The following is a 6,000-nucleotide window of genomic DNA, read 5'->3' as shown; positions in this document are numbered from 1 at the left end:
GATACATGAAATGGTAAAGGTTTGGTGTTTAAGAGTGAAGTTGAACTCACCTAACTTGAGCTGGAAGACGAAGGTCTTGCCAAAAATATCAGCAATAAACTGTGGGAGTTCGTTGTTCACATGAGCATTGACACATGCACCCTCAAACCCGAGACACCTTAAATTTAGAAAACTAAACACATAAGTAGAATACAATAATTGGATGGCATAGCTATTAGATCATCACCTGAGAACACCCACAACACTGGTATTATCACATACAATGCATGTGAAAGAAACATATCTCCCTAGAGCTTTTGTTCACATTTAGAACAACATGGCGTAAAAGAACATCTATGACCTAAATACTAATTTTATTAAATATATTATCTATTATTCCTTTTACGATGTTAGCACTACTCTCATCATGGTAGTTTTGTGTTGTGTTTACAATGATTATATAGAGTTGTACGAAGGCGGCCAAATGAAAACATACCTCGAAAAACTGTGATCGTGGTAGCTAAGAGTATGAGTTGGTTGTAATTTCGAAACAGAAAGCTCTCCTCGGGATGGGGTGGATTGATTTTAATAACTCAACGAACATTGTTTGATCTGTGAACCTAATAGAAACAGGGGTGTCACCAAATCAAAATTTGGGTTGCTTCTTGTAGCACCAAACACACTTAGCTCATACAACCCTCCTTTCAAGATATGTTGAGCCGGTGAAGATTGATTGATGTCTGGATTAGCGAAGACAGATGAGGAGAAGTGAAACAAGATAATATCAAATTGAAAAGTTGATAAATGAAAGCAGAGAAACTGATAATCAACATACCTTCCAATCAATGAGCACCATATCAACGCCTATCAGCTCACCGACTTTCTTAACATTACTGGCCTCCCAGAGACGGAGCATTATTTTCAAGACAATCTCTGTACAACAGCCTCAACTCTGTAAAAAAAGTTTGGATCAGACAATTTGTTAGAGAAATAACGTAAGCGATGAATTGGTTAGAAATTAGGGATTTGCATCAACCTCTCAGAGGGTCTATATATACATGGAATGGGGTTGCAAAAGGTTTAATCTAAAATACATTGAAGAGAAAGTAGTGGGATTCCTTGTTGATTGAAATTAATACGGACCGTTACGTCGTGGAAGATGGTGAAGAGAAAAGGGTAGGATTACAGAAACACAGCTCCGACGGAAAGCTCTAGGTCAGAGGAAAAACAATAAAAAATTTGTCTTAAAGCCCAATAAAATATCAGAAGTCCAAATCATTCATTTTGTAAACTAAACAGTGGAGGAAAAGTGATTAAAAAGTGACGCGTGTCCAAAAACGTCAATCCTTTCCTACTAACGTACGTGGTGGCCTGTGGAGAAAGACATGACAACTTTATTAATATAGATATCGATCATGTAGCATATATCAGGAGGTTAGATGTTTAATAAAAATATATAATTACTTTGTCAAACACAAGTTTCCTAATTGTCTATCGACCATAGTACATAAATTTAGCCTAAACAAGTTTAGCTTAACTTTTCTCAAGAAGTAGAGTATATGCCCAAATTGCATGCGACTGATCATACACTCTTGCAAACAAGACAGCCCGACAGGAAAAAAGAACTCGGTAACCCGTACACCATGACCATACTTGCATATATAAGAAAAAACAATTTTTTTTTGTAAGCTGGCTTTCTTAATTAAATTGCAAAAGGAAAAAAAAAACATACAAGCCCTAGGCTTAAGTGTCTTATGGGATAAATCCCAAAGTTAAACCCATTAATAAAAACACATATTAGTAGAACTGAAGCCCAATAAATTTGTCAAAGCCCAAGGAATAGAAGATGAAGTTGAAACGGTGAGTAGCAAGAGGAGAGGATCGAGACGTGTTCCTTACTCCGAATGAGATCAAGTTCGGAGAAACCAGAGTTGGGTCATCACCGACGATGCCCTAGAGTGGCGGAAGCTTTGAAGCTGATTTCGAATCTGCTTATCTATGAGGGAGACTATAACCTCTGGCGACTTGAAGTTGCGATTATGGAGTCTTGAATTTTGTTCCGACCAGAGCCAGTAGATAGAGGCCTGCGTTGCTAGTTGCGTGAGTTGCATAGAGTCCCGATTCGATCGCAAGGATTGGAGCTGGAGAACAATGGCATCCCAGGATGTGAGATGCTGAAGATCACACCGATTTGCTATCTGCCTCCAAACGATCGCACTGTAACTACACTCAAAGAAAAGGTGATTTCTACTCTCATGATCAGTATTACAGAGCAAGCAAAGTGGATCAACGTTTAGACCCCAACTATTTAATCTGTCTCTTGTAGGACATCGGTCCAAGAGGACCACCAAGTGAGGAAACTATGTCGGGGAATCCCATAAGAGAACCAGACGATCTTGGCCCAAGGGACAAGCTGCTGATGACCTTTTAGGTAGGAGTATATTTCTCCAGTGTTGTATCTGTGTCTCAGCATGCCATCTATCTCCCATTCATAGTAGTCCTCTTCCTCTGATAAGACCACCGTAGTCAAGTGTACCTGAAGCGCTAGTTGATTTTCACTTCTTGCAGGCCGAAGACACCATTGCCCAGCATTACAGAGAGATGCAACCGTTGCTAAGCGCGGGATACCAAGGCGAGAGCTGCTGGCATTTAAGAAGGAGTAGAGACTTCCCAAAGGCATCCAGTTATCAAACCAAAACCGTGTGGTTTCACCATTCCCAATCCGGCGTTTAAGCAGCGGATAGATAAGCTCACGGGCCTTGATCATCTTGTTAACCAACCAAGAGTGAGTGGAGCTTTTATTTACCGTCCAGTAGTTAGATATATCTCCTCTTAAGATGACCTCTTTGAACCAGCAGACCCAGACAGAGTTCGGACGAAAGAAGAGCATCCAGATTAGCTTCAGTATACACGCGAGATTCCAGCTATGAAGGTCTTTTACCCCGAGCCCTCCCTGTTCTTTGGTAAGCGTCACTGTCTCCCAACTTACTCTAGCTGTATGGTGGCCTTCAATACTACCGTTCCACAAAAATTGACTACAGAGGGAGTTGATTCTGTTTATGCACGCTTTTGGCAGGATGAAACTGGAGCACCAGAAAGTAGAGACTCCAGAGATCACGGTCTTTATCAGTAGCAGACGCCCTGCAAACGATAGAGCTTTAGCGGACCAAGAGGAGAGGCGTTGCTTGATCTGCTGTAGTAGAGGCTCACAGTTCTGCAGGTTAAGTTTCTTTGTACACAATGGAACCCCGAGATAACGCATAGGTAAGCTCCCACATGGCATTCCCGTAGAGGCTTGTATGACCGCAATTTCTTGCTCCGTGATTCCTGATGCGAAGAAACTAGATTTTTGTAGACTCACCGCGAGTCCTGGCCGCTTTTCAAACTCGTGCAGGATCCGAAGAACTCTCTGTACTGACTCCAAAGACCCATCAATGAAGATCAGAAGGTCGTCCGCAAAGGAGAGATGAGTCAACTTCGTCTTGTGACACTGGTGATGATACGGTATATTTCCAGACCTTGCTTCTTTATCCAACATGAGGGACAAGTAATTCATAGCTATGACAAAAAGGTAAGGAGACAAAGGATCTCCTTGCCTAAGTCCTCTGTTTCCCTTGAAGAAGCCACTCACCGTACCATTGTAACCCACCATGAATGTTGGCGTGCAGATGCAAGATTTCAACAGCCGGATAAAAGGAGCAGGGAGATGTAGACTGTCCAGAGCAGCAAAGAGGAAATCCCATGAGAGCGTATCAAATGCTTTAGCTATGTCAACCTTGATGGTAATCTTCTTGCTTCCTCTGTTCTTATGATAGCCATTTACAAGTTCACTAGCAAGCACTGTATTTTCCACCAGTAGTCTTCCCTCCACAAAAGCTGTTTGGTTTGGCAAGATCAGCTGATGTAGAATAGGCTTTAGACGTCTTACTAGCAGCCGTGAAATAACTTTGTAGAGTGTGTTCAAGCATGCGATAGGCCTGTAGTCTGTAATCTTTGATGCTCCCGTAAATTTGGGTACCAGAGAAAGAATGGTTGAGTTTGTTGTTTTTGGCAGGAACCCTGAGTTGAAGAACTCCTGTATCGAGTTGATACATTCAATACCGAGCAGTGACCAGGAGGCTTTAAAAAAATCAGAAGTTAGTCCATCAGGCCCCGATGCTTTGTTTGGGTTAAGGGAGAACATAAGCTTAGTGATTTCATCTGCAGTAGGCATCAGGAGAATGGAGGACATCTGTTGTTGGCTACAACTGAAGGCCGTGAGACTACAGAACCAGTCAGAAGAAGAGAGCCAAAGCTCTGGAAGCCGATCAGGACCGAGAACAGATTGGAAGTGAGAAATCGCATGTGCACTCATCTCCAACGGATCAGTAATGGTAGCACCAGTCAAGAGGAGGAACGAACGGATTGCATTGAAGCTCGCTCTTACTTGACAAACACGGTGAAAATAGGTAGTGTTCAAATCCCCCTCTCTCAGCCAGTTTATCCTAGACTTCTGCAAGAAGAAACATTCCTCAATTTGTCTAAGAAATTTCCATTTCAGGTTCAGCTCGTGTTCTTCTGCAAAAGTAAGGGGAGTAGGGTCTGTCAGTGCTTGTACCTGCACAATTTGTAACAAACGGTAAGATTCAGTAACTCTTTCTTGAATTTTTGAGAAATTTTCTTTATTAAGAATTTTGAGACTCCTTTTTATGGCTTTCAACTTCCAACACAGCGACGCTAGGTTGGTAGACACACTTCCGGCGAGCAACCAAGCATCTGTAACAACCTCAAGAAAGCTCGGGTGTTTGGTAAGGTAGTTTAGGAAACGGAAGGGTTGGGTACCAGCTTTAGGGAGATGGAATGCGAGATCGATAAGGCAAGGCGAATGGTCGGAAGGGGCTGGGGGGAGGAAAGTGGCAGTGGCGTTGGGAAACCTGGTGAGGCAATCACTATTGATCAAGCATCTATCTAGTTTCTTTGCAACCGGAGCAGCATCACATTTGTTAGTCCATGTATGAACAGGTCCATAATACCGAAGATCGAAGACACCCATTTGGAGAAGGCAGTCTCGAAATTGAAACATTTGTGGAGAATGTCTACTGTGGGAGAAGGCCGAGTGTTCATGGTGGTAGAGAATCTGATCAAAATCACCTCCTATCATCCACGGCCTTGAGTCAAGTGCAAGCGCACAGTGCTGGTCCAATAGCTCTACCCACATGTCATTTCTTTCTTCGCTAAGATTGGACGCATAGATGGCAATGTAGATGATAGGAGCACAATTAGGCAGCTCTAGTTCGCAAGTGATCATTTGCCTTGATTGAGAGATCACTTTGACTTTAGCTGGATCCTTCCAAATAACCACAATTCTCCCATCTTCATCTGATTGGTGATTAGATAGATAATGCCAGTCTTTACAAAGGGTTGACATCAAGCGGGGCAGAGATAGTTCCTTAATATGTGTTTCCAAAAGGACATCAAAAATGGGTCTATGACTATAAAGCCAATCCGAGAAAATCTGATATTTAGCCGGGTCATTTAGACCACGGAGGTTCCAAAAAAAGAGTTTTGCACTCATTAGGAAGAAAAAGGGGGGTCTCTAGTAGACTGGAGAGGGTCGCGAGATTAAGTAGTGGCAAAAAAAGGTTTTTTGTGGAGGGGGGGGGGCAAGGAAGGGGAGTTTTTTAGATATTGGATAGTACTGACTTCAGGGAAGGGGACAGAGGGAGGGTGTTTAGAGGATTGGTAGGAAATTTTTGGTAGAGCTGGCGGGGAGAGGGTAGGGGAGGAGCGTGTTCTTTTTAGTGAGGGTTTAGTTGGCTTGTCAGAAGGACTTTCAGCAGTGGCGTGGAGGGGGTTATTGGCTAAAGAAGGGGCAAAGGAAGGAGTTTTAAAAGCAGAGGGGCTAGTGGGAAGTGGTTTGATGAGATGGAGGGGCAGGGATATGGAAGTTTTTGGTTGAGAGTTGGAAGTGAAAGTGTTAATGGGAGGGGAAGGAGACTGTTGGTTGGAGAGGGCATAGCTACTTGAAGCATGGTTTGATAG

Source organism: Brassica napus, chromosome A7 (genome assembly GCF_020379485.1).
Source record: "Brassica napus cultivar Da-Ae chromosome A7, Da-Ae, whole genome shotgun sequence".
Taxonomy (NCBI): domain Eukaryota; kingdom Viridiplantae; phylum Streptophyta; class Magnoliopsida; order Brassicales; family Brassicaceae; genus Brassica; species Brassica napus.
Note: the sequence above shows the minus strand (reverse complement) of the source record.